Source organism: Thunnus albacares, chromosome 4, assembly GCF_914725855.1.
Source record: "Thunnus albacares chromosome 4, fThuAlb1.1, whole genome shotgun sequence".
Classification (NCBI taxonomy): Eukaryota; Metazoa; Chordata; class Actinopteri; order Scombriformes; family Scombridae; genus Thunnus; species Thunnus albacares.
In genome coordinates, this window is record NC_058109.1 from 6941887 (window position 1) to 6967523 (window position 25637).

The following is a 25637-nucleotide window of genomic DNA, read 5'->3' on the forward strand; positions in this document are numbered from 1 at the left end:
ATAGGTGTCCCACAGACCCTGTGGCTGACGGCTATCTTTGACCAGCAGGTTCTCCGCAAGGCCAGGTCTATAGTAGACTGCATAAACCAACCCCTTTCACTTTGAGTTTGAAACTCTTCCCTCTTCCCCATGGCGCATGCATAAATGCATACATGAATGTGTTTCCCTTAGGTTGACTGCTAGCAGCGGGAGGGAGAACATTTCTCTCTTCTCTCTGTTTAGTGTTTGCAGGTTAGGCTAACCCATTGTTACTAACCCTCTTCATTTTCCAGCAGTCGGGGAAACAACAGATGTGACTTTTCATGGTCTTGACAAGCTGCAGCATTTATAAAGTGACACTCTGTAGCCTGTACTGTACATTTACTGCCAGATTGACAACTTACTGTTAACCTTTTTCTCTCACAGAGAAAGAGCGTTAAGACAGCTGAGGAAGACCACCTGTGACAGGCCACAGTACTGTAGCTCCTCCGCTGCCGCTCACCTCTGCAGTGATGTTAGCAGCCAGCAGCCTGACAACGAACTCCGGTGCTCAGCCTTGATAATATTCCCCCTGAAAACTCCACAGCTATCAAAGGAGCTTCATTCAGAGCTGGTAAGAGCAGAACTCCTGTCTGGAATATTCTGTCACTGAAGATGCACATTTTGGAGTCATTTTCTGCACTCCCTGTGTGTTGGTTTTTTCCCCTCTAGATGTGAGCTCTTTGATATTCGGGCTGTTTTTCACTCAGTTTTCCAAGGTTTAATACAGTATTTGGACGTCTACCTTCCTTCTATTTGCATGTGGCTCTGTCAAGTCTGAAGGATAAATACATACATGGCCATGTGGTCTTACAAACAAGAAGAAGTGTAGAGACTCATGTTAGCACGGCATCACATAAAATCTTCATATGATTATGGTTAACATGACAGCACTTCGACAAAGGTGTCAGTCTGACAGGCCCTCTGGGGCTCCCAGCTCTTATCTTCAGCTTTCCAGCTGTCAGATGAGACCTGATGGGCCTCTGGGGAGCGGTGACGCTGTAAACCAGCCATAGCTTGTTAGAACAAAGTTCAGAAGCCTCACACAGTCTGTAACAGGCTGTGATTCATACTCAGTAGTGTAAAGCAGGCTTACGGACTGAATAGTGATCATGGTCATTGCTCTAAATATTCATGATCATCTTTGTTGTATTATTGGAAAGTGTCTCCCTCAATTTCCTGGTTCATTACCTTTGTTTACTGAGTTAATGTCTTGTTATCGACTCTTCTAAATAAGTGGTTTGGAGGCGTGGCTTCCTGAGCTTGTTAGACAATAGATGTACCCTGATGACCGTTCAAACAGCTCCTGCATCCTCATAAGTCCTCATGCACCTTTGTTGCATTTTCACCAAAGCCCTTGTTGCTGTTGTAATGCTGTGCTTCTGAATTTTTTGCCCCTGCTGTAATCTGTTTCTCCAGTTTACACCTAGCAGCAGCTTCCTCCTCTAATGTTTATCACTGTCTTGAGATCAGTAGTAGCCCTTTACTGCTCAGAATCCAATCTGGACTTTTTGGAGTCCTATAATATCCTTGATGGAAACAGATATAATAATAATAATCCAAACTTTCCTGTTGAAAAAGTTTTTTTACTGCATCAAACTCAATATTTTTCAGTCATTTTTATAAGTTTATAAGGTTATCTCTACCTAAATGATACCATTCTATCTAATATCTCTTTGTAGTCCATGCAACCATCTATCCTCTCCTTCATCAACTGTCCACTCATTCATTAATCTCTCTATCTATCTATCACTCTCTCTTCTTTTTTGTTATGTTTTTGTTTTAATCTAGGCTCTTCTAAACCTTCCATCTGCCTTCTACCCATTCATCCATCACACCGACAGTCCCTGGAGTGCCAGTGTATTTATCCCCACCTTTCTAACTCTAATTATCCACACAGTCCAGGCCCAAAGCACCAGAGCTGTTTGTTAGCAAGACAGACACAGAATTAGACCGAATGAAATGAAAGACTCCCTGGTACACCAGGATCTGTTACGGTCTCTGTAAATAAAGAGATGTACAGTTCTGTTCATGATAATTTAATTCAGTGCGGTTCAAATCAATTAATACCTTAATGTCCTATATAGGAAATTGGTTTGCAGAGTATTTATAGTACAAACATGGGTAGAAACACAATAAAATATTAATTAATGAGCCATGCAAGCAGCTCTGTGTGGCTGTACTTACAGGCAAAGCAGTGCTCTGACCTAAATGCTAACATCAGCATGCTAACATGGTCATAATTATAATTCTAGCATGTTGATATTTACCATGCTCACCATCTAAGTACCAATTATCACTTAACACAAAGTACAACTGAGGCTAATGGGAGTGTCATTAGTGCAAGTCATAAAAACTGTTTTTTAAATATTTTTTTTATTCTCTTTTTGTTTCTATCTTGACAATTTTCTTTTTGTTTTTATTGTAAGTTTGTATTGTCCGCTTTTTCAGTTATTTCACTCATTTTCTGATCTTTATATTTGGCTTGTTTTGTTTTTTCTTGGTATATTAATCAATGTCATTTTAAAGTTTTGTTGTACAGACCCCGGGAAGACTTGCTTCACAATATTCAACTAAACAACAAAAATGCATGTTCAGCCAGGGAGAATGGGCCCAAGGTGGGCCCCTTTGTAAGTGGAGAGAACCGTGGGCCCAGGGCAGCTGCCCCCTCCGCCCTCCTGCTTTGCTCCACTACAGGTGGAAGCTAATGGGGATCCAAATAAAGAACGATGGTGCTGGATGAAACGTCACAGAATCAAAGTTATTACAGTTCATCCTCAAGCACAATGAAAGTGTGAACCAAATGTCATGGCAATCCAAACAGTAGCTGAGATATTTCAATAGAAAAGAAAAATGTTAACCTCATTGTGGCGCTGGAGGGGATCACCAGAGTCAATAGCATTCATCCCGGGGTCCAAAAACATCAATATTCAATAATTGTTGAGATATGTCAGTCTGGATCAAAGTGGTGGACCCATAGCCATCCCTTGTACCAAACCACTGGCATGACTAAAACACACTTATTAAAGGATAATTCCAGACTATGAAGCTGGTTGTAAAGTGAAAAAGTTGGTTAGCCTTCCCTGTCTGACAGATATCATAATCTTTGGTACTTATTTATCTACAAAACCATCAGTGAGAAATTGACATCTTATGTCTCCTTCCTGCTGTTTGGCACTGGTCCATGTTTCCATATCTCCATTGACTGGTTGGTGCTTCAGGAACCCCGAACCAGAACGGATCTAGGAAAGACTGTCTTTGCTGTTAGTGCAGCAATCTCATGGAATAATCTGCAATGTCACCTGAAAATCAAAACATGTATACCTCTCTGTGACTTCAAGAACACTCTCAATATGCTCTGCCTACTTGTGACTGCTTTCACTGAGCCTGCACATTGTGAACTGTCTAATTTCTGTATTATTAATGTGTCCATCCTTTCAATGACAAACAATGAAAATAAAACTCAAGTTATGATAAACTGGAAATACCCTTTAAAGATGCAATAAATGGCACAAGTGAACACAAGACTATGTCCAAAGCCCTGCCAGTAGCATCTAAAGACTGTAATGTGGTTGCTGGAGAAAAGGTCATTTGATCACTGGATCAATAAGGTTCATTCTTATGGGAACACAAATGTCAAATTCAAATGTACCGCCATTGTAGCCATTAAATGGGGGAAACATGTTCTGCACACTGTGTCGATAGCTCACAATAAATCTCACTGAGATGTTCACCAGGCTTCATAAGGCAAACAGTAAATAACCCTACAATTGGAAAGCTACACACACACACACACACACAATATCACACAGGTGATTTAAATCTGCACAATAGAATAACCTTGCAGATTGTCAGTTTGTCATGCAATTGCAACAACTGTTCATTTATGAGATGCATCTTTTACTTCTACGTTTACTTAATGCTTCTTTTTATTTTTTTCATATTTAGATTGTCTTTAATTTGCTTTGTAGCTTGTGTTTTAATATTTTTGTCTGCACTGCAAATCACTCAATAAATCAGTCAAACACATGTATAAGAATGAGATTAAATCAACATCATTATAAGAAATTGCTCAGTAAATTTCATGACAATTTGTACATTATATTTTGACACAATACATGAGCCAAAAGTATGTGGATATCTGATTATTACACCCATACACGATGGATGAACATCTCATTTCAAAACTGTGGACATTAATCTGCTGCTCTAACAGCCTCCACTCTTCTGGGAACACTTCCCACCAGATTTTGGAACCTGGTTGCAAAGTTTTACTCCCAATGAGCCACAACAGCATTAGTAAGGCTTGGCTCACAGTCGGCATTCCAGTTCATCCCTAAAGTGTTGGAACGGGTTGAGGTCAGGGCTCCTTGCAGGTTAGTCAAATTTTAACCTTGTACTTTGAGCACTTTGTGTGAAATAGGAGAGAGCTTTCACCAAACTGTTGCCACACAGTTGGAAGCACACTATTGTCTAAAATATCATTGTATGCTGTAGCATAAAGATTTGCCTTTATGGAACCCAGGCTGTAAAAAAAAAACAAAAAAACATCATTCTCTGTACCACATATATGCATAAAGAGAAGCGAAATGTTCCTCATAGAACATGGAACAAACAAGAATGTATGCAAAGACATTGAGGACATGTGCTACACATTAAGACATTACATCCCAGACCAAAAGTGCACCAAAAGTACGGTTGTCCACATACATTTTGCCCCCTAGTGTATCTCTCTCTGGACAAAAGTGTTGGAAGGATGGACAAACTAACAGCCTGGCCACTGACATCATTGTCCAAAAAAAGTTCTTAGCTCATCATTAACTACAAAGTCCTATAGACACAGTAATTCATCATCGTTTGTCCAAATTCAAGGTGCTCTTTGAGGCGTTTCAAAATCCATAGTGGAAGCAGTAAGTGTTGATCATGTTTCCCTTCTTCATGAAGGAAGGATGGAAAGGAAGGAGAGATAGTTTGGAAAAACAAGAGTTATCAACACTTAGAGCCAACCAATCATCTCTGCTATTATCCTATTTGCTGAACTTAATTACACCTGTACCAAGTGCTAATGAGACAATTATGTACTTGTGCTTAACAATGATCCACACAGCACCTTTAAAGGATTTTAAATTATTTCATTTATCTTCAGTGACACCGAGTCCTCTCTGTGCTTATCTTCACATTTCCACCTGAAGTCATTTGGTAAAAGATGAAATTACTTGTTTGACATGAACTTTTTTTTTTTTAATGCAGAACTTGACATCCTGAATAGCTCGCTGCTCTGTTCTCTCCTGGAGGATTAGCTCTGCCGCTGGGACCGCACGGCTAATTTGACAAGTAGAAAGGTGGAGATGTTAACATGCAACTGGAACACATTGACAGTCCCACCACTCTACACTACCACAGGTTTGACACAGAACTAGTGTGTGAGTGACAGGCAGTCATGATGCACCTGAACTGATCTCTGTATGGCTTTGCTTGTTAGCGCAGAGTTTAACCAAATAAATCTCCATTCTAACATGCTGCGGACGATTAAACCATCATCAATCATGCTTTAATCTTTAAAAACTACCTGAGTAATATTTCCCACTCTGCTGTTCTGTGCAATAAAGCAATCTAGCAAATTTCTCTCCAAATCCATCATAGTGGAAAATACAGAGCTTCTCAATGACTGTCCAATCTATTTATAAAAGGTATAATAATGTGTTAAAATGTTCCATTTTAGTATTTTTGAAATGTACAACAAGCTGTTATCTGCTACTCTGAAACAGATTCGCACACTCCTGTCTGACACACTTGTCCAGCCCAAGAGGCACACAGCTTGAGGTTGAAGCCAATGCAGAGGTATCTTAAAGTGCAACGCCACAACGGCTGGCTCCAGCTTACTCCCATCAGTGCCACCAATTTGGCGACTTTTTCTCAAGCAAGTTTTTGGACGGACCTTAACTCCTCTACTTGAAGGGAGTTACCAGTATTTCTCAGTGAATGAGCACTGATGTGGCTCTCTGGATAGGACCAATCATCAGCCAGACATAGACGTGAATGAGCTGTAAAGGTGTGTACCTAATGGCCAATCATTGATTCTCATTGTTTTTTAAATCATTCTAAATGATTCAACTTTAATATCTAGGTTTGATTTTTGTTTTGTCAAAATAGACAGAGTAAACAATAGCAAATTTATTCCAGTGCATGATCATCTCTCTATTCATGATACTTAAGCCTGCATAAAACAGTTATTTATTATTAGAGGTAGATTTAGATTCACATTGAGTAACTGTTTGAAGAAATAGCTAATGATATAGCTAGTCAGTTTAGTTTAATTTAACTTAATTTCTTTAGATTTTTTAAATCTTGTATGTATGTAATTATGCCATGATGTCATAAATATGCAAATAAGCACATGACATCATCTAGTGACATCTAGCAACTAGCTTTAGCTATTTTCCACTGAAAATAGTTGGCAACACTGACTTCCCAGTAAGCTAGCATCAGCTTCACTTCAAGGTAGCAGCGTGTGTTTCCAGACTGTGAAAGGCAACACCCCACGCTCCTTACTTGGGAGGTCCTGGCTCCAAACGGAAAAGATGGCGCAAACCATGAGCAGCAACTCTGGGTTTCAAACCGGCTTCAGTGCAAACCAATGGGAGATGTCACACCCCACCACCTCCATCTTTCTATAAAGTCTATGGTCCATGGTTGGCGCTTGGGAGAAACAGAAGGTGCTAGCAGCACGATGACAGCAGCAGATGCTAACGTTAGCCTGCCTTCAAATCTACCATTAAGTCCTCAAGCAAGTCAGGAGATTGCTAACTCAGCTAATGACATCACTCCACAAAAAACAACAAATATTAGCAGGATCATTGGAGCGCAGACACCTGAATAAATAACTGTAATGTTACACAGTGAGGATATTTTAAATGGTCCCAACAGTAACCCAAGGACTTTGAGACATTTTGATGGAGAGAGGATCGTATCAAGTCAAAGGAATTGATTTTCCCAGGGACAGTGCACACAGAAAATTTTCTTTGTCCTTATAGTCAGACATTAACAAATGGAGAGAGACTGGAAAGGCCCTGGCTCGTTTATTCAGTAAGAGCTTTGTTGCGATGAAGGCCCGCTGTGTACACTTCTGAAAGGTAAGCTTTATTTTCTCTCTAGTTATTTAAGTTGCTGAATCTGCTGATATACACATTTCGTGTGTGTGTGTATGTGTTTGACGCACATGAAAGTGTTACAGATTTGCACTGGTATCATTTAGTTTGAGGAGCTGAAATTGGATTATTTGGAAAATAGCTATATGTGCTGTCATGACTCTGCTGTAAGGAATTACCAGGTTATTGGAGTTATAATGCAGACCTGTTTGGTGTGTTATTTGTATATGGATCAGCAAAATGCCCGCATATTGCATCATGCATATTAATATTGTTGACACTTTGAGCGCACTAGACTATTTGCGTTATGTGTCTGGTATATTGGCCTTTGTGTGTTGTTGCTGGTATGGTATGTTGCAAACAGAGGGGCAGCATGACTGTTGTTAGCCTAGAGCAGCAGAAGTGCATGCACCAGTCCTGATCCTCATGATATTACATTCTGGTGTGACGTGTGAATTAGCATAACATGTCAACAGATCCATCAAAGGTTCAAACTTACATTTTTTCTACATACATACAAATATATTACACCACAAAAACATGTTAATACTATATGTGTGTGTATGTGTGTGTCTGTAGTACTAAATATTTAATATGTCCTCTAGGTCATGTTGCATCTGATGTTTCCCTTTGAAATCCCAGTTCATCAATGCAGACATAACATGCAGCATCTGGTCTTATTGTAAATGTTGTCATTATTCACATACACTCTCATTTTTAATATTATCTCTAGTAAAACTGATTTTTTTTTTCTTTTTTTTTTTTACCAAAAACACTGTTTTGACTTCATTATTGTTCTCACACATAGATAACCGCAGGTTAGAAAAAGAGAAAATACTGAAAATACAGCATCTGTGTTGCTACTTTTCACCCACACACACACACCTACACACACATGCCCAGATTATTCCCCCACATGGTTAGTTAAAAGTTAAAACAAAAGACATAAGTGATCAGATATAAAACAATACCTCATGGCAACACCTTCATTCCAATAATGATATAAATCTTGTATGGATACTTAACAACAGAGATGTTTGTAGTCTAAAAAAGATTCATCGTTAATATTATTTCAGTATTGCCCACAGGTTTTACCAGCACTAACCACTTCATGCCTCCGCTTTGTATAAATCCCTCTGAGAGTTGTGACATAATGTGATAAAAAGTAAACTTGTTCTCAGTGGTCTTTTATTTCAATAAATCAAATATGTAGGTGTTTTTTTAAACTGAATTAATGAGACAAAGCCACTACAAACACAAGATATTTTGTCATACTGGTATTTGATTAAAATAGATCATTCACTGAGTTGTGATTATTCTGATTAAAATAATCAAGTGCAGGCCTTGATGTGACAGCTTCAACTGCCACAACTGGTTAATACACAAGTATTTAATGAGAATGTGTAATGCATCTTGAATAAAACAAATAAATGAATGTTTCTGTCATTCTCGAACCACAGAGCTGCTTCTCATTCAGCTATTAGAGGCTGAAGTAGTTTGTCTGATTAGTTGAGTGTTTACCAGTCGGGCCTGATTCCTGACAGAGCCACAGTATCCATCCACATATCCATTTTAATTAACACTTCATCATAATTAGCTTTGTGATCAGCACCACAGTGGGCTGGGGTGAACATTCAGACACACACACACATTCATGCACACACTCCTGTCAGTGACTGAAGAGCCTACAGAGGCAGTGTGTTAAAATATTTTCCATCGAGGTGCCCAGAGCAAAACATGAAAACATAATGGAGGTCAGCTGATCCCTCCACACTCTACAAAAACTGATGTGTAGCCTCTGCACTTTCACAGTGAAAAGAGTTATTTTGCACCCAGTTTGAATGTTTCTGTGCCTGCTGAGAAGCTTTAAGAAATGGAAGACAAGCAGGGGATAGAAGGGTTTAGGGTCCAACTGGACTCAAATTTGAGGACTGTGTCTCCCACATATAAACCACATGTCTGTATTCACTAAATGGTAAGAATGTGCAACAAACATTGGTAGAGAGATGGTTTTTTTCTGGATATGACCAGTGTCCAAACACTGCTGAACAATAACTATAAAACATACAAATACAAACAGATTTAGCACAAGGTTCATTTTGCTTTGACAGTCCCTTCCTGGATTGATTTATTAAATATATTTGAGTATTTAAAAGTGCACATGTGACTGATGCTTGCCTTTTTCACACAGAATTACACAGACAATTTAAACAAACTATCAAGGACACAGATTTCCACTGTGATCCATTTGAGGGAGTGGATTAGGTGATTATATCATTACAGTGGAAAAACTACACAGCTGAACATAAAAACACAAGTTGCAACTTGGTAGACAGGTTAAAAAAAAAAGATTTTTGTCGTGCAGTGTACAGAATAAATTCAATCAAGATGGTTAGAAGATTCTGATGCACTGACAAATAAAAAATAATAATAGTAATAAAATGAAAAAAATGAATAAAACTGTCATTGTAAAATCATACCGATGTCACTTTGGAGGTTTTGTGGACATTGAATCCAGTCTTGATTTCACGTTTCTTAACTGCGTAATATTTCTAATCCATTGAAGCATGAAATCATAAAATTATTCATTAATTAATGAAACCTTATTATATACTACCAAAACAAAACCTCGCAGAGCACTAGTCACTGTAGTTTTTCCCGGTGCAGGGTTACAATTGTGAAAAGGCAAAGTATTATATTTATGTGCCAGAAACATTGTGGTGCAGAGACGTCGTCTCAGAGACTAAAAAGGGTTGATGGTGCTGGTGTCGAGTCCAGGAGGACAATACGAGTATACACTGTACCTTGTCCAAACTATATATGGCACGTAGATGGCAATAACAAACTGATTAGATGGAAATTAGTTGTACATTGTGCAATGGATGGTTACAGTAGAATGTCAACCTTTCTCCAGTCCAACAACAATTGGGCTGAAACTGTGAACATCAGTGAACTTGGCCGGCTCCTTCATATCAGAACCGTTCATGGAGGGAAGAATGTCCGGATTTGGGAAGACATGAGAGTGCACAAAAGTGAAAATTCTGTGTTGGCCGGAAAGCTCTGTACATTACCAGCAAATCAAATGATTCAATCAAGACTTGAACAGAAACTCCCGTAGTGTGTTTGTACCCATTTTCTACAAGCGTCAATGGAGGCCTTTGATGTCGAGAATTAATCAGATTTATTTTCTCTTCGTTATGTGTACATTCCCCAGGATCAGTCACACATTAGATGAGTTTAAAGCTGCATTTAACAATCATGCAACAGAACCCCAGTTCAGCTTTTCACACTAGACAGACATCTTTTGTTACTAAACAATCCAGAAGCTGCAACTGTACATACTAATGAATAATAAGAATGTAACATAACATAACAGATAGAAAGGTAAAAATTAAAGAAAAAACTGAAAGATGGATGGTATGTAGACGGTAGATGGTCCACTACAAGAGGAGAAAGGATCATTCAAGATACCGTAACCAGAATCTTCATGCCATTAACCTAAAACAGAAATCTTTGGAATTGAAACTATAAATCATACAGTCTGCTCACTTACTAGGCCTAAAGTGTCCCAAATCTGAGAGGGCAATATAAACTTTAGTAACACTTTATAGGGAGCACATAAGTAACTACCTTCATTAGAGATCAATAGGGTTAGAACACGAATACTCAATGGCAATCTAATTAGCTGTATACACACTATTAGTTCCCAATGTGTCCCCTATATGAAAGTGTTTTCTATAATCAAAATTTAAAATCTAATCTTGTGTATGTATGTTACCCAAACTTTTAGAGGGCAGCTTACCCAGTATTTAAGAAAAAGCATTTTAACACCACAGCACAGTAGTACATTTAACATGTAGTACATAACATTTATGCAAAAAAAAAGACTACCTTCAAATGCTCCACTCTCTGTGTAGATAGCGTTTACAAGTAGACGGAAGAATTCTTGCTTGGGTCCTCCAAGGTCTTCTGATCTTCATTGGTGTCTTTGTCACTGGCAGAGGTACAGCACATCGGTACTCTCAGCGAATCTAAGTCTAATAAACTGTCAGAGAGCAGTCCGTACATTCCCTCGACTGATGTAGATCAATCTGTATGCTGTTGTGACAACCCTCTCATTGTGTGCTTTTAAAATTCCTGTAATTTCTTCTTTGCTCAAATTTTTTTGCAAACCTTCAAAACAAAAGGATCATAGCTTATACCAACACACATGAAAGCCAAACTGACCTTGTCTTACTTTGAGTGGTGCAACACTCTAAGCTAAATGAGTTATACATGCTTACCTTGAATCCCGATTGCACATACTCTTCTAAAAGACCGCGTCTGATGGCCTCCTCAATGGCTTCATCTTCTTCAACATCAATAGGACTAGAACTTAGACACGAGGACAAAAGAAGATACATTCCCTAACAAAATAGACCAACATAAAATGTAACGTAAATGTTATATGTCAAAGCTTTAATACAGCCTTAATTAAAAATAAGCCTTAATTCATTGTACATAAAATCTGCAAAGTGAATAGTAGCTTCATTTGGCCCTCACTATCCTTGTAATTCCACTCCATTATCAGATGGAGCACTGGCTTCAACACCGTCTTTCTTCTCACAGTGTGCCCTCCAGGTTGTGATCGGTGCATCTCTCTGACTGTGACTATATGAAGAAAATCTATTCAGTAATTCTTAACATGCAACAAGTCACCAATTTATCACTAAAACATAATCAAATCAAATCAGCAATTACTCTCAAGAGGCTGTTATTTACATGTTAGCTGATCATTCGGTTAGTCTAATAGTAATAAATCACAATGCCAACAACTTTGATAATAAATGAATCCTTAAGATTTCACATCGATTCGGTGGCATCTTAGTTACCGGTGGCAACAGCAAGTGTGGTTTAAAACTACAGCTCCTGGAATTCTGGAGGCAGCGACTTTGTCTTACACACATAGTGACAACCTGAGGCACCACTAGTGATTTTCACTATTCACACATGCAGCTACACTCACGAACATTTACGTCTTGCGCCTTATCACACATGCTATGGCAATGACACAATAGATGGCCCAAGGGATAGTCCAGCAGATGTTGGTCATGCAACACTTACGGATGCCAACCGCCATAAAACTTGAGAAGAAGAGGAGGATGCGGCAAATCTGGATGTACGTGCAGGCGGCAGAAGACATCTCCAGACGTGTTCAGTTTCCAGCCGTTCTTGAAAAAAGGATCTTCTTTGCAAACAAAGTAACTTATATTGCTTTTTAGTTAACAAAACATTGTCAAGGCAACCGTGAACAAGTCACGGATTCAGGTACGTCATCAGCGGAGTCATGTGATGGTTCGCTCGCTCCACATGAAAGTGTCTTTCATCAGACAGATGTAACCCTTTACATTTGTCCCTGCAATGTTACTGTTTTCATTCACAACACAGCCGTACGATAGGTCTTGAGGTAGGAAATTGGCAGTACAGATTTCCCTGAATATTGATCCCTGCACCCATTCACACATGACCCCATGCAGGAAATGTTCATGAATGTTAAGAGATAGACTGCATGTGTGAAAGGGGCTATAAATAAAGCAGAGGAACAACTGATGTACCTGTTTACAGTGCAGCCAAACATACTCATGCTGTTTTAATAAATAAGTCAATCAATAATTGGCCATTTTCCAGCATGCAATGAGCAAACGTGATCTGATTTTATGCTGCACAGAACAGCAGGGCACAGTGAACAGAGTTGGTTACCTTGCTGTAGGTGTGCAGCCTGTCACTGTCAGTTACTTTTTGCAATATTTAAAACTGGTTCACTGTCCAAAAAATGCCCCAAATTACCTTTTTATTGTTTTGTAGACACATTTAGTGATGATCAATCACTGTCAGTGTTAAAAGAAGACGTTCCCATTTATCATTTTATTTTAATCATTTCTCACTCAAACTTCCATGATATACTGTATATCACTATTTCAGTATAACACTACTTTTAGAGTGGTTTTATTTATTTTACCCACCTCTATATCGGTCACTGTTATATTCCACTAAACCAGAAGGACCAAATGACAGATCTTCACAGTCATTTGATACTAAAAAGATAGATTTCAGGTAGAGTATCACTTTAACAATTGAAAATGTCCCTCAATGTGTTTACATGCAGTAACTCAGCTCTGCAGTAATTGAAATGCTAAGTAACACACACACACACACACACACACACACACAAAGAAACACTGATGAAGGGGAGAGCAGTGGTAATACATCTTACACATACACATACAAGAACTCTATTACACTGTCTGCCTGCAATTAGAGTCAAGGTGATGGAGCACAGACACACACACACAAACACACACAGAAACACACACACACAACACACACACAGCGATCAGTCTGTTTGTCAGTGAGTTAGTTAACCTCATTTGCTTTGCTGAGAAGAACTCTCCATGGACCCTTCTCAATCAGAAAGTATTGATCTGCTTGTGTGTGTGCATACATGACATTTCTATAGTTGTGTTTGTATGTACTGTCCATGCATTTGAAAGGAAGTGTGTGTGTGTGTGTGTGTGTGTGTGTGTGTGTGTGTGTGTGTGCGCACAATCAATGCAGCTTTCCGCTATTTAATGTCCTGATTTTCAGTCTTTATAGTCTGTGATCTATTGATCTGGCTGAAATGCAGTACAGTATGGCTTTAAAGCTGTAATTAGTATTTTTCATGTAATGCGAAAGGGGTCACTCATAATGATGAACACAACTCTGTTTAGCCTCTTTTAGCTTATTGTTTTAATTTTACATCACGTTTATTGTGCAGTGCCTTGTTTCCCAAAAGCATTTTAAGATTATGATGATTGTAGAATCTATTTTACAAACCAACTTAAGCTTAAGAGTTTTTACCCAAAAGCATCATAACTGAAGACGCTCTTAGAAATGATAGAATAACCAGTGACTTCTGCCCACTCCGCAACTTGCAAGAGGAACCAAAAACTGCATTTTATTGTTACGTTTTCATTGTTTTTGTACATCTTAATGTCTTTTTTCATGAACTCTGATGTTCTTTGTTAAGTGATATTTTATGTAAAATTATAGATTATTTAATTATAGATTAAATTATCCATCTTCTTGCATCATATATTAATCTCTTCTGGTATTATATTCTGTAACTTTTTTCATTTTATTTATGGTGTGTATGTTTGTCTCATGCTCCTCAAGCAGCAGCTAAATCAAAGTTTACTTTCTTCAACCGACTTTCACGCAGCAACCTGAATTATTAAGACTGTAGACTGTTTATTGTACAATAAGCTTTTATTTTCATACAAAACAATTTCAAGTATAAGACATTTATTTGTGCATTTCGCAACATTTACGCTTTGTAATGTGTGTGTTTTCAATATATAGCCCAGCTTACAGACAGTTAAATAAGTTACTTTAAAATGTATTCAGCATCACCTTCATCAGCGCAGACAGCCAAAGGAGCTCTTAACGGCACGCATGCACTCGCTCTTAAGTACTGCTTTGGGAAACACATGTAGAAATTTAAGAGTGTTTTAACTTCTAAGATTGGTCCTTTTTTAGGAAACAAAGCCCAGTTCAGTCTTAACATTCTCATACACCAACCTGTCCAAACCAGAGAGACTTCCATTCATCAGGTGGACACAAACATGATTACAATAGGATGATTATGTTGCTCTGTGTCTGTTGGATGTGTAAGTAATATCTGACCACTGTTAGCTTCCAAACTACATGTGATATCACAAAATCAGGCTCATACATACACATCTTAAAGAGATTTAAATATAAATGCCTATTTAAATGCCTGCCAGTAGGGCTCATGCTTCAGTAAGCACACCAGGGGGGTGACACAACACATGTTCATCCCTAGAACTCAGAGTGCATTGATACAGAAATGAATGCAGAAATAATCTGTTCTGCTGGTTAAATTATGTCTCAAAAGCTTCAAAAATGCTGTTGTTGTGGATTCCCCTTTAACATGAAGTCAAGAGGGAATTGATCCTGTTACTCAGTCAGTGTTTAGAGCCTTCCTCTGCTCATTGATCCACACAGCTCTGGTGACTTTGTGTTCAGCTTCAAAGTTCTGAACGAGGCTTTGTTTGTGTGTGTGTGTGTGTGTGTGTGTGTGTGTGTGTGTGTATTTACTGTCATTACTGCTGATGCTAATTGCTAGCAGAGAGAATAATGAAGTAGCTTGAGTGTGTGTGGGTGCGTGTGTGCGTGCACCCTCCATCATTTTGCTGTCGCTAGCACTGATGCTAATTGCTAGCACAGAGAATAATGAGGTACTTCTAGTGTGTGCGTATGTGTGTGTGCGCTATCAGTCACTGTCTTGTCGTTAGCACTGATGCTAATTGCTAACAGGCAGTGTAATGGAGTGGTCCCTTAGGACCATTCAACAACCTCACACACTCAATACAGCCAGCACACACCACTCACACCAACTGTGTGTGTGTGTGTGTGTGTATGTGTTAATGTTAATATCAGGACAAGCAGATAGGAAAATAGTTGAGTAATGATATTCTTCCTCTCTGTCAGACATGAGGTTCAAGAGTCAGTGTGAGCACTTAAAGCCCTTTTTAACCAAAGGTTTCAGGAACCAGAAGAACTAAACTCAACATCGACTGTTTTACAACTGTTTCGTTCCTCTGTTATGTTTCTATGAACATAAGACTTACCATAGTAAGTTTGCACATTTGTCCACATATTAACCTGTACGGTCAGTGTACATCTTTTATTATATTTATATTATTTTTTGATATCACTGCTTTTAAACTTCTTTACTCGTGCCTTTCCAGATACTGTTATTTTATTTCTCTTTTTTAAATATACTTTAACAGCAATGCAGAGAGAAAGACTGCAAAGTTAAAATCTGTTGCTCTGTGCGACAGGAAAATCACTGTGGACCATCTGCTGATGGTTATTTATTTCTGCTTTAGAATGTAGCTGCAATTAAACTATCCTCAAATGATGCTTTATTTCCCTCCTTTGCTCACTTTGATCTCTCGTCGTTGCTCCTTCTCTCATTTACTCCCTAACTTGCTCTCTTTGGCTCGTTCTTGCTCTGAATTCATTCGCACTCTCTTCTTTTATAAAACAAAGTGGGAATCTGACAGCAAAGCTTAACCACCCATCATCCTGATATCGATACTATATGAATGAAACAGTTTGATAATATAGTCCCAAGTCAAAGATCACTTACTTGCTTTTTCCAGAGCTTTCAACCAAATCACAGTCTTCATCTGCAAGCAAATGCTTAACTCACAATATAAGCCAGCAGAGACGATGGATGAAATAACAGCTGGTGAACTTGCATATCAAGAGTCAACATCTGCTTCTGCTTCTTGAAACCTGACCAAATTCCATCTGCTTGAGTCAAAAGCACAGAAAAGCTAGTAAGGGGACCTTGAGTTGGGATTGTTTGTAATGTTGCCGAGGTCAAGAATGAGCTTCCATGCTAAACATTTAAATCACATTTTTCATTTACACAACAACTCACAAGAAATATGAGAAAACATGAGAGAAACTGAACCAGTTCAAGCTCTGTTGTCACCACATTTATTCCAAACTAGTTGGTCAATTTTCAGATGTTGACAATGAACTAATCTGGTTTTCATGAGGTTTCATTGAGTGCAGAAGCCACAGACTCATAACTTGATTTGACATTTGAGTGCAATATGTGTATCAGCACAGATATGAGTATTGAGTTGGTGGCATACTGGCTGGTTTCCGAATATAAGAAGCAAACTTTAAATCAGACCACAGCTCAAAAACGAAATGATGTTATCTGGAACGTAAAATATGATTAATACCATTTCCCATGGAGCAGAACATGTGATCTAATGTCAGCGGTAAAATGCTGACGCTTCACTCTGCTGCCCGCAGTGTCGACATGCTGTCAGAGCTTTAACTTAAGAACGTCAAACCACACGTCAGTTAGTGCTGTGCACTGTTTGGCCTAACGATCCCAGAGGGGGAAATTTACCTCATCTGCACACAAATTACATCCATCTGTAAATCTGACCAGCCAGCAAAGTATATTAGCACACAGGATGCTCTGGTTCTGGACTTTAATGTGTGGATCTGTTACCTGAAATGTTTCTCCTCTTCTTATTTTTATTTAATGTTAATCTTGTCATGAGTTTTTAGGAGACGTCTGTATAAGCTTTTAGCTTCCTGCCTCTCCTGCACGACTGATTTCTATTAACATAATGAGGAAATATTTTCATAAATGCAAAGTGACAAAAGAGTTCATATTGAACATACCTGCAAAACGTTGACTGACAATGTATTTAATCAGTTTTCTTATATCTGCTCATAGCAGCTAAAGCATGCTGATTAATTTTTTTATGGTTCTGTTGAGGCAACTGAAAGCATTTGCTGCAGGTTTGGAAAATGATTGTTGTCTTAAATAAAAATTGCTGATGAAGCATGAGACAAGATGTATGATCCCCACCCAGACCACCACCTTTCTGTGTGGTTCAAGAAGTAACTGGAAAAACGTTGCCAGTAAACATGCATTTCCTCCAAAACATATTAAACAAAACCATTTAATACTTTAATTTAATATACATATAGAATCCATTTTACAGTGGTATAAAGTATATAACCATTTTTTTAGGCAATAGGGTTGAGTTGTGTCACAATGCTGAAGTTTCTAAAAAAAAGTATGATTCATACAGAAGAAACATATTTTCTCACTTACCTCCAGTATCCATATCTGTGAGTAATCTCAACTGTGATTGTTAAGTTCAGTGGACACAGTCTTGTTTTCTTTGTTAAAACTATCATCCTGCTGTCAATCCATTACCTACAGTACCTGGTATCAGCAGCCATCCTCCCCCTATCAGCAACTAATCACCTTCCTTTTATACTCCATATGCCATGCACTCAGGTGAAACCAAGATCATGAAAATGTCCTAAATCGATACAAAACGGCTCACATGAATACTAGCCATTTCATGTTTTATTTATTTTTTCCTTTTTTTGTCTTTTTGTAAGCCCCTAATCATTTAAATCAGTGATTTGCATCAAAAGATAAAGCCTCTAACCAGCAATCAACAGTTTTGTGCTCAGTGAATAGTGGATCATTATGTCAAACATCAGTCTGATATTCACACAGAGCACATAATGACTTAATCGGGCCAATCAGAATGGAGCGTTCAACTAAGCTGTGTATTAAGTGTTTTAAATTAAACTTTATCTGCTCTGACCTGACAGCTGACACTCTGAGTGACACTGGCCAAATCCATACACATATATACACTACACATCTGTATGAACATACAAGCACACACACCTGCAGTGTAATAAGGTAAAACTGGTACATATGAAGCCCAGCTTACATCAAATCTAAATCCCACCACTCATAGGACTAAAGTGTTACCTGTAAAGAGTCATGAAGAGGAGAAAGTGTAAGAGGAGAATATAAATATGTTGCCTGAATAAAAGATGGTGTGTGTGTGTGTGTGAGAGAGAGAGAGAGAGAGAAAGAGAGACTTAAAAACACACCTCTGAATGATAATAATGAAAAAAAGGCCGATGCACGAACAGTAATCGATCAAAGAGACGCAAATAAATGAGTAGAAATCAAAAGAATTAAGAGTGAGAGGAAGAGGATGTTTGTGTGCTCTTAAATGCTGAGACTGTGTGTGTGTGTGTGTGTGTGTGTGTGTGTGTGTGTATGTTTTCCTCAGAGACCTCTAGATATAAAATGAATGGTGTGTAAATGGGTTTAGCTCCTCTGGTCTGACTGCACTGTCAGCTCAACATCAATCACCTGCTCATACACATGCACATACACACACAAACACACACACACACACACACACACAATGCATACACACAAATGTGTATGTGTGTGTTTCCGAGTGGAACATCCAGAATTAATCACACCCTCTTGGCCTCTCTGGTCCTGAAGTGTCTAAACAGACTAACAGATGATTTACCATGAACACACACACACACACACACACACACACACACACATTTACTTGGTACATGATACTTCAAACATGTGTGAGGACACTTGTTGATCTAACCCAAATTCAATTTTTGCTCTGAAATTTTTCACAACTGCAGCTGTTTACAGAAAATAAAGGTCTTGCCATGACTGGTATGTTGATTTCATGCAAACAGGAGCGCTACGTCCAGATTCACATTAGTTATGGTGCTTTTTCACAAGCTCGGTCAAGCCCACTTTAATGGCAGTGGGCTGCGCAAACCTACAAAACACGTGTTTCCACCGTGTTCTCATAGCAGGGGATAACCACACCAAGCCAGGCTGTTGTGGTCTTGCATGGACCCTTGAAGGTCTCCTCCCTATGTCTCATCTAAACTATTGGTGAACCCTCTGTGTGTTCAGCTTCCATTAGCTTCCAGCCAAATCTGGTTTGGAGTTTACTTTAATTCATATGTTCCTGTTTGTTCTTTCAAATATCAGCCGTCTGAACATCCGAACATTTCCTGCTGCTGCTGCTTCACATTAAAAGCTTTCCAGTGGTGAACCAGCAGGAGGCTTCTATTGTGAAGCAGCTCTTTGAAATGCAAAGTCTACTGCACTGCTATTTGGTATTTGTCACCCACTTTGCGGACACTATTCTTCGCAAAAATCTGTCTACATATTACAGGTGAGACTGGAAAAAGCAGAAAGAGCCACGCTGAGCTGTTAGATGAGGAGCTGCAGGCGACGGGCTCTACTGCGGTTTGTCCGAACCAGCATACCTCCCAACACGTCATCAAAGTAAACAACGCCTTGCTTAGCCATGCTGTGCTGTGGAAAGCCGTTTCTGCTGTGCCAGCATGGCTTGAATGGAGGTTGGGGTTGTTCGCAGCTTAGCCTGGCATGAGCGTCCCCACACTTATCAATTCTTGCAAACAACAGCAAAATTTTGAGGTGTTCAGTGTCAGCTGTGGGTAATCTCCCACTGATCAAAATCAAAATTTTTCTACCAACTCGCAAATTCCATTTAAAGTTTGACAGCATGACAGTCGCAGTAAGCTGGCTGGCACTTCCTTTGCTTCATACAGTTGTGTGAATGCCGAGTCCAATCAACATGCAGTCTTATGAAGGTCAAAATAATTCAAGCAATTTCTTTTCCAAGCTTTTTGTATTCTAATTTGAATGATATGTTTGAAAATGAATAAGACTTTAATGAACATAATACTTCATCATCATAACTATACTTACTGCTTTTAGCAATTTTCTTGCAACCCAAGGTGGGAAAAGGATGCCCTAATCTAAGTCTAACCTAGAATTAAGTCTTAACCCTGAAACAGAGCTTTTTAAAAGTGAGGTCCACAAAAATCTCCACACTCTTGTCGTCTAAAGCTACAACTGGACCTCAGAAAGATAGAAGTACAAGAGCACCAAACACACACACACACACACACAGAGCAGGCTATCCATCTTCATTTAGCTGTTATTCCCTGACTGGTGCTGTATGAGGACTAATGTAGTGTATAACTCTCCATGGAGGACAGAGACGAACACAAGCAAACCTGTTATCACCTTTACATTATATGTTCTGACATCATCAAAATTTACTACACTAGACTAATAAAATACAGCACAAAACCATCATATGTATGGATTGTTTTTCCTTTTTGCCAGTGAAAATGTTCTTGTTTATTTGCTTTGAGTTTTACACTTATTTTTTGAAGTAGTTATGTGGCTAACGGCATTTCTTCTGACATGAGGCAGTGTAACTAATGAGTTTAATCTCTAGCTGATCTGTGGTTGTACTGAGCGGCTCCCACCGTATTTATGTGTGACTGGATGAGCCTGAAGCTTAATGGAGCTGACAAAGAGAAAAAAGAGGAGTGTAATGTTTAATGTTCCCTTACCTTTTAAGAATGAAATGTAAATACATCACAATATGCTCAAAGGCATCCTATCAAAAGCTACAAAGTTTAGCGTACTTTATTACCCTACAGCCATTGTATCCATCAGTACACTGACTGTGTAGGCTATCTTAATATACTTTATTTCTCAGTGTTTTGGAAGAGGCAGTTTTCATTTGACCCACATTAGAAATATTACTAGCTGAAGTTTGTGATTTCAGTCGTCCCCCCCCCCCCCCCCCCCCCCCCCCCCGTTCTGCCAGAAGGCCTCTGAAGTTGTAACCTAATTACAGATGTTTTAATAACCAGACAGTTTTACAGCATCACCCTAAATATTCTTTCATGGATACATATTAGAAACATATTAAACATCACTGTTAAAAACAAAACAACACATTTTATTTTACCATTTTGTACGAATCCATGCCGAGTTTTCTAGGAAGGTTTCTCTAGACCTACAGTATCCCCCATTGTTTCCAAAAGACAGATAGGCTAATTTGCATTTAAAGCAACATCATGCAACTATTTACCTTAAAATAACAGCTTCAAAATCGTTTTGATTTCTTACTTGTAATAATGAGCCTGTTCTTGCACTATGTAACTTGGGTTGAGTGGGTACAATCTCCCGTGAGAAGTGCATAACGCTTTATGGCACTACGTCACATAACACCAACTGTGGGTCTTAAGCCAGGTATAACAAGAGGCTAGCTTGGTATTCTCAGTATGGACATCATGGCAGAGGCGAAGAGACAGAAGAGGATGTTGACGAAGGAAGCTAAGAAATCTCGGACTGGCTTTTAGTTGTTGGTGAGGGCTGTGTGAAGTAAAAGGCTGCAAGACAGACAATGAGCTGGCTACCTATGTCTTGTGTTGTTGCACTCGCTTGATGTTTGGCTGTTAGCAAAGTTGTTGACTCGCTACTTTTTGATCATAAGCCAATTCAGCCCATTTTGACAGAGGTTTAGCTGCTAGCTAGAGCTAGGTGATGTTAGCAAACTTGCTAGATAACACACTTGGACATTGGTAGTGGTAATAAGTGCTCTTGTGTCGGTTGCTGTCTAGTTATGTTGGCTAGCTTGCCACCTAAATTTGCATTACTTTGTGTAATGGGAAACCAAGTTTTGTAAGGTTAATTTAGTTGACTAGCTTTCTTGGTCTTTGTCTAGCATCTAGCATCCCCGGCATTCCTATATGTCATAACCATGTCTTAGCAGCATATTGTCTCTGGTTCAAGTTACGTTAGCTTAGCGTGCTACTATTCCGAGTTGTGTGCAATGCTTGTGAAAACTTTGACTGTCGCATGGCAAAAAATGTCTAAGCATGCATGTTTACTTCAAGACACAACATTGTTTTGTCGCCGCCAAGTGTTGTTTGTCATTAGCACATCCATTACATCTACAAGATTGTTACAGAAACCTGAGATTCTATCTTTTCAAGTCTAGTTTCACCCTCACGTTGCTGTTGTACACTAAATTTCATGCTGTGTATAGCTATAAGCATACTGACTTTGCCCTTTTATTCCAGCTATCAAAAGCAGCAAGTAACATCTACTCCCAGCAAGGGATAACTACCATCGCCGCCTATGTTAAGCATTATGGCAGAGTTGGACCATGTTAGGTATGTTTTCCTGGACTAGAGTTTCTAAACCAGTCTTTCAGGACATTGTAAGTTGTTAATATGATCTCTGTTAATATGATTTATCTTTTGATCATGGATGAAGATTTTCCTATCCAAGATGTTCAACCATTGGGCAAAGAAACAGAGGAGGTTGGTGTGTTAGAATCCAGGTAAGTTTGCCTTACATCTGTGACTGTGATACATTGTTTTGTTGAATATATATATAGTGTGTATATATAAATATTTTTATTTCCGTTTTATTTGTTTTGTACGTGTCATCCCAGGTTATGTACAGTACTGACATGGATGATTACTGGGAGGATCTTGGTCAGAAGTGCTGGGGAGAAGATGGGGACAGCTCTGATGAGCTATTTTACAGTATGTTTCACTTACTAGTTGCATTTCAAGTAGGATTACTGCTATCTTGAAGGGTGATTACAATGACAAACAGTTGGGTTTGTCAAGTGAAGACAACATTTGATGTATTCATGTAATTGTTTGTTTTGGGTATCAGAATGGAATCAATTAATGTACATATTTTGCTTCTTTATGCAGTACAGCCTCATCTAAAACCTTCCACATCAACCAACTCCATGAAATAAGCATGGATGAAGCCGTGCTTGATGTGTCAATGCCCCGTCCTTCAGACGAGGACATGCAAGTCATTCCCGACCAACAAAAAGTTCTTTGTGAGAGTGACTTGGTTGGGAAAAGGGCGAGCATCACTTATGACGACGATCAGCATTAACTCACCATGTTCCTGCAGCTACCAATGCAAATGGACAATTACTCAAACACAGTGACCAGGGCGGCATGCCCTGGTAAACCTCCATTTCAGGTGACCCTGAAACCTCAGTGAACTGGAGTGGTATTGGAATAGATAAGACGAGAATAATTACTCCACTGTGCTCTGTGTACCGACCTCGATAGGCTGAAGGACCCCCTCCCCCCTTTTGTAACCTATTGTAGACTGTACTAAGAAGCTTTTAATGGAGAAATGAAAGACTTGACGTGATGCCATTTGGGGAAAAAATAGTTAATGTTTTTATTGTGGTCTACTGTTGGAGAGTTGTGTGTTCAGCTCCCTCATATTCTCAATATTCTGCCAGTACCTGCAGTCACAGTTGCTGGACCTGAATACACAATTTATATGCATGTAGGAGGGGAGACATAAATATGCCATTAGAATGATAATGCCTGAGTGCTTTATGGGGTTAAAGACAAAGAAAATCTAGGTTGGTTAGAACAATAACAAAAACCAAGATTTGATTAAATAAAGTTATTCTACACGTCTGATATGACTAAGACTGAAGATGTATTAAAAACTTGCCTGTAAATATCTTGATTTTTGGACTTACAAAACATGACTTTTTCTTCACATTGGAGTTTTGCCCCTTTGGATACAGTTTGTGGAAGTGGAATTCACAGCCCTGGTTAAAGTTTGGCATGCAGGGTGGATACCTAATGCTATTTGCACTCCTTCTTAAATTTTTAAGAAAATAGGAATGGTGGCTCAATCCACTTTTTTCAGGATACAGGACATGTACTGTATTGAACCAGTAGAACAATTCTGGGAAAGGAACAGAGCTGATGTTTTAACCCGTTTGCATCAAAAGGACCATTTTGCTGTGCTAGATTAGGCAATGTTTTATACCTTAGTCAACCATGATTACATTGACATGTCCATGGTTTGCTATGGAAGTCAAATGCATAATATGGTAACTTTGATTGTAATATTCCAATGTCTTTTGTGTTTGTGTGTGTCTGTACTCTTCATTCTGCAGGCCACTCTGCACAGTAATGCACATACACAACCACAGAACAGGATTCAAGAGACATTGTGCATATTGTGACCGTTGACAAGCAGAAATTCCATCATTATGGAGAAGGAGTGCTTCATTAGGAACCTGGACGTACTCCCTCAGGAAATTCTTGTGAAAGAAGTGGTCACCAATGCCCATGCACAGGTAATGGCATTGCTTAGTAAATATTTTTCGGATTCCTGATTTTGTCTTGGCAGTTGTTTGACTGTAATGCTATACTGTTTGTTACAGATCCAGAGTGTGGCATTCGACAAAGTATTTGGGCAAAAAGCTATGACAGGTATGCCATTTCCCAAACTTATTTTACTTGCTCAACCAAGGTTAATTGTAGTCTCTAATCTGTTTTGGTAAAGATTGGATTTTCACATGTCAACACCTCACTGAAAAAAAACAAGAACTTTATTTAGTGGCTTATTTAAAACTAATGTTATTTAGTGGCAACATGTTTAAGATGAGGAGATTCACACCTGATGGGGATCATTTTTAGTTGAGACACTAACTGTCCATGTTTCGCCAGCTCTTTCTCCAAAAGCTCATTTCTCAGGAACTGGGGCACATTAGAAATAATGACCTGACAGGATTTACTAGTGATGACACGGGGTGAAAGTATCTTTAATCACTACTCTGCTCTCAAGCAACTAATTCACTTTTTCTGTACTGTCTAGAAAAATCACATCAGTACTGTTCATTTTAGATACAGATTTCATAGCCAACAGCCTCACCTACAGCTAGACTACACTCTTCAACCGAACACTCGACAGCCAAAGAAAGTTTTTAATGGCGTGTTGACGTGTTAGTTTGTGTAAGCCAGAGCTCCCACCTGCAGCCATGCTGGCCAGTCACACCAGCAGCCACCGCTGCCGCCTCCACAAACGAGTAGAAAAACAAGCAAGAAGAGCCGACACACGCCGACACACTGTCAGCAGCACTCACTACGCTTACTACCAGCATGCATTCAAAGAGAGAGAGAGAGAGAGAGTAGGGATAAAGAGAACATAGTACAATACAAGTTCCACATAGAGATGAATAATAATAATAAGCATTATTATTATTATTATTGTTGTTGTAGTAGTGGGTGTTGAGCAGGATCATGGGGGCAGTAGGTGGCTTACAATCACAGATCTAGATTCTACAGCTGCGGAGGCAGAAATACCTGCAGAAAGCAAGAGGAGGAGAGAGGAGAGAGACGAGAAAG

At 39.0% G+C, this 25637-nt stretch overlaps 3 long non-coding RNA genes across 7 annotated transcripts; 2 read left to right on the plus strand and 1 right to left on the minus strand.

The window, feature by feature from the left end:
- The first annotated feature begins 412 nt into the window (after positions 1–412).
- Positions 413–6005, plus strand: LOC122981201. The gene is made up of 3 exons (XR_006403186.1): positions 413–592; positions 5269–5421; positions 5787–6005. It is a non-coding gene; the product is annotated as an uncharacterized LOC122981201 (long non-coding RNA).
- Positions 6006–6577: 572 nt separating this feature from the next.
- LOC122979987 lies at positions 6578–24034 on the plus strand. 2 transcript variants are annotated; one of them, XR_006402962.1, is made up of 5 exons: positions 6578–7151; positions 22527–22619; positions 22723–22789; positions 22904–22997; positions 23175–24034. It is a non-coding gene; the product is annotated as an uncharacterized LOC122979987 (long non-coding RNA). The 2 variants fall into 2 exon arrangements; XR_006402963.1 differs by lacking the exon at positions 6578–7151 and having other exon boundaries at positions 21476–22619.
- On the minus strand, positions 9290–13030 carry LOC122979986. Of its 4 annotated transcripts, none has more exons than XR_006402961.1 (4): positions 12270–13030; positions 11667–11816; positions 11450–11540; positions 9290–11339 (listed from the first exon to the last, which is right to left on the minus strand). It is a non-coding gene; the product is annotated as an uncharacterized LOC122979986 (long non-coding RNA). The 4 variants fall into 4 exon arrangements; XR_006402959.1 differs by having other exon boundaries at positions 9290–10664; positions 11058–11339; positions 11450–11816; XR_006402958.1 differs by having other exon boundaries at positions 11450–11816.
- Positions 24035–25637: the final 1603 nt, after the last annotated feature.